General features: G+C 39.2%; 1 non-coding gene across 1 annotated transcript; it reads left to right on the forward strand.

Moving 5' to 3' along the window:
- The first annotated feature begins 8,483 nt into the window (after positions 1 to 8,483).
- TRNAW-CCA (transfer RNA tryptophan (anticodon CCA)) lies at positions 8,484 to 8,555 on the forward strand. Its single transcript has one exon. It is a non-coding gene; the product is annotated as a tRNA-Trp (tRNA).
- The last annotated feature ends 1,074 nt before the right edge of the window (positions 8,556 to 9,629 follow it).

Raw genomic sequence — 9,629 nt, forward strand, 5'->3', positions numbered from 1 at the left:
ACCAAACCAATCACAAAATAAGGCCCCCCCCAGTTGAAAAGTTGAATGTAATAGAGAATCACGAAGAAACTGAAGACCACTCGAATAAACTGAAAGAAACCATAGAAAAATCAATTGTTCCTCTAGCAGCGGCTGATCAAAGGGGAACCGAAGGTACTAAGAGCACATCAATCTAGCCTCTGACTCAGGGGAAGAGTCAGAAGAGAGAGACACCGAATCAGATGGCTCGCAAGTCACTCCTATCAAGTCGGCTAGGGGTCGGAAATCCAAGAAGAAACAGAGAGAGGAGAAAACTTATCTAGACATCCTACAAGGCTCCCAGAAAACTCTCAAAGGAATGATGAACACCAGATCCAGGCGCAAGCAGAGCAGGGCTCCAAAAGGAGCCACCACCTCCCAAGTCAGTAAATAATGAAGTACGTCTCCTGGAACTGCAGAGGGTTAGGCAACAGACTGAAAGAAGAAGCCCTGAAAGACATTGTTAGGATGCATTCGCCTGAAATCCTTCTCATCCAGGAGACAAAGATGGAGGATAATCTGCTCCTCCAAACTAGTAAGACATTCTGGCGTAAAGGTCCCGGAAGAGCTGTCAGTGCTAGGGGCGCCTCTGGCGGGCTTGCCTCCTTCTGGGACAGCTCCAAATATGAATTGATTCAAGAAGAAAACTGCTCTCATTGGATTTTCATCCAGCTCCTCCACAAAGACTCTGGTCAACAAGTAAGTATGTTCAATCTTTATGCTCCGGTCCTTCCAGCGGAGAAAAAATTTTGCTGGGACTCGCTTCAGTCCTTTCTTTTATTGCACAACCCAGAAAATATCATTATTGCAGGTGATCTGAATGTTACTCTAGCCATTGATGAGAAAAAGGGGGGTTCCCCAGTAAGGGATCCAGCTAGAGAATGGGTGGAAGACATAATGCTAGACTGGGATCTTGAGGATATCAAGCCTTCTGCTGGGAAATATACCTGGACTAACAAAATATTAGGGCCCAACCACATAGCTGCTCGTCTGGACAGATTCCTTGTCCAATCCTCTTTCCTTACATGTGGTCTAACAGCCTCTTCTAAAATCCTTCCAAACTGCACTTCTGATCATAAACCTATTAGCCTCGAGCTCTCCCTTGATGGAAACCTTGGTCCAATTCCTTTTAGATTCAGTCCTTTGTGGATTCAGCAAGATGGTTTCCATGAAGTGGTTTCAGAAGCTTGGAATCGGCAGATCCTGGGATCCCCATTCTATGTGTGGGAAGAAAAATTGAGGGGCCTTAAAAGAAGACTCAAGGAGTGGGCTAAAACTCTGAAAACACCCACTGCCAAGAGAAAAGAATCCTTAGAAAACCTTGCCGCCCATCAATCTGCATTGGAGAATTTTGTTGTTTCTCAAAGTCTGCTTCAAAGAGAAGTTGAGTTGCAAAAAACTCTCCATAGAGCTAGTAGGGAAGAAGAGGAGTACTGGAGACAAAAATCCAGAAACTTATGGTTACAGGCCGGCGACAAGAATACCAGTTTCTTCCATAAGCAAGCCGAAGCTCGCAAGCAATTCAAATCTATTTCAAAAATTTGCTCCCATGATGCTGTGGTCAAAGATTCTGAAGGCATCAAAAGAGCTGCTTTCACCTTCTTCAAAGAGCTTTATACGGCTCCTCAAAACCCTCCTATAGACTCCCAAGCCTACCCTTTTGATCTAATTCCTCATTGTGTTCACGATTCTGTTAATTCTATGCTGACTGCTCCGATCAGCATGGATGAGCTCAAGAAGGCTTTGGACTGCATGGAGCCAGATAAAGCTCCTGGGCCTGATGGGTTCAATGCCAGATTTTTTCAGACTTGCTGGTCTATAATTAATAAAGACCTTCTGAGAATGGTCAGGAAGTCTCAATCATGTTCCAAGATCGGAGGTAGCACCAACTTGGCCTTCCTTGCTCTGATTCCGAAAGAGAAAGGAGCTTCTGATTTTGGTAGATTTCGGCCCATTTCACTATGTAACACAAGTTATAAACTGATCACAAAAATAATAGCCAGCCATCTCAAGAATGTTTTTCTGGACATTGTTCCGGAAAATCAAGGAGGTTTCATCAAAGGGAGAAAGATTCTAGACAATATTGTGCTGGTGCAAGAAGCAGCTCATTCAAGTTGCCACCAAAAAGAGAAAGGAATGGTGATAAAACTCGGTTTGGCAAATGCCTTTGACAGGGTGAAACATGATTTCCTCTTTGCTGTTATGAAGAAACTAGGCTTCTCTATAACCTTCATAAATTGGGTGAAAGCCTGCATCGCCTCCCCTTGGATTGCACCGCTGGTTAATGGCCGATCAAAAAAGTTCTTCAATGCCTCAAGGGGCTTAAGACAAGGTTGCCCGCTGTCCCCGCTCCTCTACGCTATTCAAGCCTTTGTGCTTAGCTTCCAATTTGACTGTTGTCAACAAATCCAATCTCTGCCAGGCCTCAGAATGGTCCCAATGTTAAAGACATTAACCATGCCCAATTTGCCGATGATACTTTGTTGCTTGGAGAAGCGAGCATAAATTCTGCAAGATCCTTTAAGAAGGAGTTGGACATCTACAAGGAGGTCTCGGGCAGCAAGATAAACTATCTAAAAAGCACTATCTTCGGCTGGAACTGCTCGGTCAAGGAACTGGTTGATATTGCCAGGCTCTTAGAGATGAAAGGAATTCAGACCTAGGAGTTTTTCAAATATCTGGGGATTCCAATCTTCAAATCCATTCCTAAAGTTGCCCACTAGATGCCCCTACTTGACAAACTAAAACTTAGAATTCAAGCTTGGGGAGCCTCTTGGCTGAACAATGTTGGGAAGGTTATCCTGATGAAATCTGTTCTCATAAGTTTGCCTCTTTATCAACATTCCATTCTACTTGCTCCCAAAACATTCCTCAGTAAAATGGACAGTCTGTTGAGAAGATTCCTCTGGGAAGGGGGGAAAATAATGAAAAAGACTTCATTTAGTTAAATGGGACACTATTAAAAAGCCAATTCTGGAAGGAGGTCTTCAATTAAGAGATCTGGGTGCCCAGAATCTCTCCCTGGGCTCCAAAATTCTGTGGAATATTGTTGCTGGAAAGGCTAGCTGGAGTAAGAGAGTACTGTGGAAGAAATACTTCAATGGACAGCGGCTGAGGTGTTTGGACCAGCCCCCAAAAACCATTAAAGGTTCTCTGATCTTCAAACTCTGTCTTTCTGCTATGGAGCATTTCAGTCACAACCTTTACTGGATACCAGGTAATGGAAAAAAAATCAGAATTTGGGATGATCCGATCCTTGGTGAACAGCCTCTGAACCATGTTGAAGGCCTGGAAAACATTAAAATCTGGCTATAGTCCAACAACCTGAATACCCTGTGGGACATCTCAACTTGGACGGATGATACTGGAAGACGATGGGACAGTTGGTACCTGGGAGAGATTCCCCAAAGGCTGCAGGTTGAAGCATCGTTACTTTTAGATAAGCTCCAAGGAAAATCTCCGACCAAAGCAACAGCTAAGGACAAAAGAGGGTGGGGCTCCCTCACTGGCAATTTCTCAGTCTCTGAAGGTTACAAAAGTATGACAGCGATTCCTAATGTCCCTCCTGACCCTACTCAATGGAGATTTATTTGGGCCTTTCCTTCGCTTCCCAAAATTGACTTCTTCTGCTGGACGTTAGCTCATAACAGCATTCTCACTAGAGATATTCTGAGAAAACATGGAATGGAAGGGCCTTCCAGATGCCTTCTGTGTGCATCAGAGGAAGAGTCTGCTAACCATCTGTTGTTGCTTTGCCCTTTTGCCCGTGATGTCTGGAGGGGGGTCCTGAGGTCAGGGGCTGACAAAGTTGAGCTTCCTGGTAATATTCCAAACCTGCTTCACAACTGGGCCAATTTATCTCCGTTCGGTCTCTCTAAAAAATGCCTCCTCAAGACAACCTGGATATGGATCCCTAAATTCACCTGCTGGAAGTTGTGGTTGGGGAGGAACAATAGGCTGTTCAGGGATGAAAAATGTACTCCTAGCAAAATTATCACTAAAATCCAAGCTTTATTGGGAGAGACTTTGGATACCAAACCTGCAATAAGGAACGAAGCAGCTTTGGATAGTGAGGAAGAGCTTTGGCTCAAAGATCTTGTTCCAAATCATGTTTTCAAGCCCTTGCCCCCTGCAATTTCCCATGCTAATTGGTAAATCTGCCTGGAAGAATAGGAGTTTATCAAATGGCGCTCTACATTGGATGAACACTGCCTCTTCTTCGACGGGGCCTCTAAAGGCAACCCCGGAGCTGCGGCTAGGGGTGGGGTTCTTCTGAATCCGGATGGATCAACTGAGTTTCGGTACCAATGGGGGTTGGGCATCGAATCTAATAACAGAGCTGAAGCTCTGGCTCTGTGGCAAGGGCTTAATCTGGCTATCAAAAGGAACTTTCTGACTCTGTCGGTCTTTGGAGACTCCGAGCTGATCATCCAAGCATTGAAACTCAACTCAAATCCTTCGTAGATTCACTTAGTTTCCATTTTCAAGAAAATCAGGTTTACTCTGGCCCAGTTCCGAAAAATATCCCTTTTCCATATTCTAAGGCACCTGAACACTCAAGCTGACCTTGAAGCCAATCTGGGCTCTACCCGTTGCAGAAGATCCCTGTTAGTCAACTCTGATGAGTCTAATTGCATCATTCCTTAATCTCCTAACGGTTGACCTGTTCACAAAATTGCTTTCAAAACCCAGTCCTGTAAGTTCAATCCATTTCATGCAGACAAAGGTTTTGATCCCGGTCTCTATCTAGATCGTCACGCCAACATATCTCTCGACTTTTCACGACCTCTGCTGTCTCAGCAGCTGGGCAAGCAATAGGCGAACTCTGTCATCTGGCTCTAAGGGTGATGTTACTCTGAAATGGAGGTTCGTCAAAGTAAAGAAGCAGCCCTCTGGCTTCAGGCTGGGACCTGTCCGTTTTACCGGCTAGTTCATTCAAGCTAAGGGCGTTCAAAGCCGTTTTAACATGCCAGTGCAAAGCCTCCATGGATCGATTAAAAAATCCAACCTCAGCTTCCAAATCTGCAATAAGGAAGATGCAAAGGCTACGCTGGACTATCAAGACCACCACTGCAAGCGTTGTGTAATTTCAATTAAGATTTCAGACATTATGAGGCTCGATTTCCACCGCGACCTCTTTAATTGTATCAAAGAACGAGATCCTTCACTGTGTAACAGGAATCTCAGCTTCAGACATTGTTGTAATGCTCCAGTCCGCGATAGCTGTTTTGCCGCTCATTAATCTCATTAACCGTTACAGTCTAAAAAAAAAAAAAAATTGGTTCTTATGCATCAGTACTTTACTTTCTATATTCTTCAATGTTAATTTTACATTTTTGAAATGTTTATTTTCTAGAGGGGAAAGACGGGAAAATTTTACATTTTTGAAATGCAACACAACAGTTTTTCCATAACAGTTCGTCTAGTTCATTGATGCAACAAAAATGTTGTGGGGAAAATTTTACATTTTTGAAATGCAACACAACAGTCCGTCTAGTTCACTGATGCAACATAGCAGTCTGTCCTGTTCATTGATGCAACACAACGATAGGTGTAAGAGCGAATCGAACCTTAAACCTCTAGATGGAAAAATCTTTAAAAGAAAGATGCATTACTAACCATGATGTAGTGGCCCTTGTTGATGAGGGTTGCAAGTGCAAGGTCATAGCTTCTGTGTAGCGGGCCGAACTCCTGACAAAATGTGGCGTTGCTCTTCAGAACATCGATGGGAGACTGTTGCGGCCTTGCTCTTCACAACATCGATGGGAGACTGTTGCATCCTGTGACCGCAGGCCCACCATTCGTCGTTGAGCTTCCACCAATTTTCAGGCCCCTTGGGACCCTCTTTGTACTCGAATAGACATTACAATATGAGCAATTATAACTACTTTCCCTTCCGTAGGCCCACCATTTGTGGTTGTGCTTCCACCAGTTTTCAGGCCCCTTGGGACCCTCTTTGTACTCGAACAACCATTACAGTATGAGCAGTTATAACTATTTTCCTTTACAATCGTTACAGTATGAGCAGTTATAACTATTTTCCTTTATCGAACGGTTGAACCTCTTTCAATCGTCTAACACATAATCGTATGGTCCACAATAATGACAGGTGGGCAAGAGGAGAGTTGATTTCAAAGGGGAACACCTTACGGCGCAATTAATAAATAAGACAATTTTGTTCAACACTTCATGCCTCATATGGTCTCATGTCATCAAACCATTAAAGCTCCAAAAATAGCGCATCGTGAGAGACATTACCAGTTAAAACAAAGACAAAAAATAAAAATAAAACATTCACAAAATGTTTTGAGGATAAAACATCTCGAGGGGATGAATAATATAATGAACATAAATATATTTATAAACATCAAATTATTGATTAATTAAGGGAGACATGCTAAGAAAAATATATAAATTAATGGAAAGAAATGACTTAATATATGTATATATATTATAATAGAAATATTGTAATTTAATGTAATGTTTAACATTTTAACTATCAAATTATATAAAAAATAATAATAAAAATAAAAATGTTATGGCATTGAGAATTCATGGTATTGATATGGAATATAGTTTATTTAAAGGGGGAAATTAAACCAATTTAGATTCATTTGAACTCTGAATTTACCAACCATCTAGAAGGATCAAATCTCTTGATATGTAAATCTCTTTTAAAGTGATAAGAGATTTGATCCCTCTTAATATTTGGTAAATCCAAATTTAAAATAAATTTAGATTAATTATTATAATAATTACAATTAAAATAACAAATACCTACTAAATAAAAAATAAAATAATAATAAAAATCTACTTTATAATCATAATAATAAAAAAATGAGCTTAGGGAAAAAATTCATTTCTTAAATTTAAAAGAAGATTAAATCTGGAAAAAAATAATAATAATAATAAATTTAAAAAAAAAAAATTATAAAAAACTATCCACTCCATATTTAAAGATTGAATTTGTAAAATTATATTTATATATATATATTTGAGAGAGAATTGGAAAGGAAAAGCAATGGTTTATCCACTTCTGAAATATAAGATATATTTCTTTGCTAGAAAAGACCCAAAGAGAATTAAATTAAAAAAAAAAAACAAATAAACAAAAAAGAAAGAGTCGTTTTAAAAATTTGCAAAAAAGTTAGGATCTTTTCTTGAAATCGTGAAAATTGGTTAAAAAAGCGTCAAAACCGTCAAATTTAACCAGGTGAGTTTATTTTGAAATTTGAACCCTTGTTTAAAATAGAATTGATTTTAATTAAAAAAGTTAAAGAAAACAGGGAAAATTATGCATATATGCTTGCAGCTAGCTCTTGGGATAATCTATTTAACTAGGGGTTTGTCGAGAAGTTAGGAGCATTTATTGTGACTCAATACATCAAGCAGATGAAGAAGCAATTTGTCCCATAGGTTGGCTAACTTTCTTTCTTTCTTTCTTTCTTTTTTTCTTCTATATCAAGTCTTATCCGTCCATCAAAAATAAAAAAAATTGCAAACTTCAAATAAAAAATCAATTGTTAAGTTCTCACACAGAATGGAACCCCACAGAAAAAAGGTTGTATACATAAGCAGATGAAGAAACAATCTGTCACATAGGCTTCTTTCCTTCCTTCCTTCCTTCCTTTCTTTACCAAATCCTATTAGTCTGTACGTCGATCTAAAAGCAAAAGCGAATTAAAAATCCATCCATCCTGCCTTCCTTCCAAAAGCGAATTAAAAATCCTCCCTCATCTAAGAGGGAATTAAAAATCCATCCATCCATCATTCCATCCTTTCATCCATCATAAGCGAATTAAAAAGCCTCCCTCCCTCCCTTGGTAAGTTTCCTTCTTTCCTTCCTTCCATCCATCCATCTATCCATCTATCCAAAAGTAAATTAAAAATCCTCCGTCATCTAAAAGCAAATTAAAAATTCATCCATCCTTCTTTCCTAATCAAATTAAAATTCCTCCCTCCCTCCTCTTATTATTGAGTTCCCTTCCTTCCTTCTATCCATCCATAAGCGAATTAAAAATCAATCAATCTATTTCCCTCCCTCCATCTTCCTTCCTTCAAAAATCAACCCCCTTGTTAAGTTCCCACACAGAATCGAAACCCAGTCCCAACGTTCTAACCACTAGACTATAGAATCTATGAACGTTTTCAAGGCTTTTCAGTTATCCCTACCAGCATTTTCTAAAAATATTTCCGTTTATCTACTTAATTATTATATATAGTTAAAGTTAATTGAACTCTTGGTCGCTTTACCGGGGATATAAGCCGCGCAGCGGAGACAGCTCAGTAACTGAAAATGCCAGACTCATCTAATGCTTTGCATTTTTCAGCGATTCTCAACGCCACGTTTTATTTTTATTTGTTTCTCTACCTCAATGAAGCAGAAGCCATGAGGAGGAAACCCTAAACGGCATATACAAGATATAATTAAATAAGTTATCCTAAAATTCAATTTCACATGTGTTGGATCTGTGGCGCAATGGTAGCGCGTCTGACTCCAGATCAGAAGGTTGCGTGTTCGATTCACGTCAGGTTCAATTATTTTCATTTTAAACGACAATAAATTATTTAATAAAAAAAAAAAAAACACTAATCGACAATAAATTATTTAATCATAAAACTTTATTAATGAATTATTAATCACTAAACCTAGTAAGGTTGCATTTTAACAGAGCTTACGGTGTCGTTATGATTATTGATTAATTATTAATCATTAAACTTAGGAAGGTTGCATTTTAACAGAGTTTACGGTGTTGTTATGATTATTTATGTGTCTCAACGTTGCATTTCTTACTTAATTATTTAATTACTATTTTGCTAATAAATAAATTATTTAATCATAAAAATTTATTATTATTTTTATTAATTAATAATGAATAATTGCATTTTAACACTAATTATATCAATTTTTTTCTTCATAGTTTGGAATACATTCTTTGTTTCATTTCCATCTTTTTACAATTAGTTAGTTTGGAAAATTAGTGATGGAAAGTAAATTGTTCTAGACAAAGACATTTTTATTCGCGGAGCCAGAGGTTAACAAAGTATCCCTTGAATTAATCCTCTGCTTACACTCAAAAGGTCTCTACTATTTGCAAGATGCCAAAATATTTGACTCTTCACTGCCCAACAAAAGCTACTGTTTAATTGCAATTGATCTGGGTTTGCTTGACAATTTAACAGAAGAATGGAGCCATTTTGTTAAGTAATTGATTAGCAACGGGTTGTACTTTAACAGTACAAAGGACTCTTCGGTTTGGACCTGGGATGCCTCAACTAGAAAAATCAAAGCCAAACAAGCCTATGAAGCTATTGCACACTTTGCTATAATTAAGGACATGAGATGATTGGAATAAATTTATCTGCAAATGGTCTATGCCCACCACCTAGGTCACCTTAAGGAAGTGGAACTGACAAAACACAACCAAACTGACCATCCACACATCCTATAGAACCTCTAAGAGCTACCCCACATCTCTAGGTGACCAACCTGCAACTTAGCATTTCAAGGACCTAGAACCCCAGTCGCTCCCTTATGAAGCCCTCCAAGTGACTGAGGGTCCCAGTCACTCCCATGAGTTTGCTTGTGTGCGACTATAGCCATTTTCTGT

Source organism: Pinus tabuliformis, chromosome 2_2, assembly GCF_031772625.1.
Source record: "Pinus tabuliformis cultivar Carrire ecotype Pingquan chromosome 2_2, CPIR1, whole genome shotgun sequence".
Taxonomy (NCBI): Eukaryota; Viridiplantae; Streptophyta; class Pinopsida; order Pinales; family Pinaceae; genus Pinus; species Pinus tabuliformis.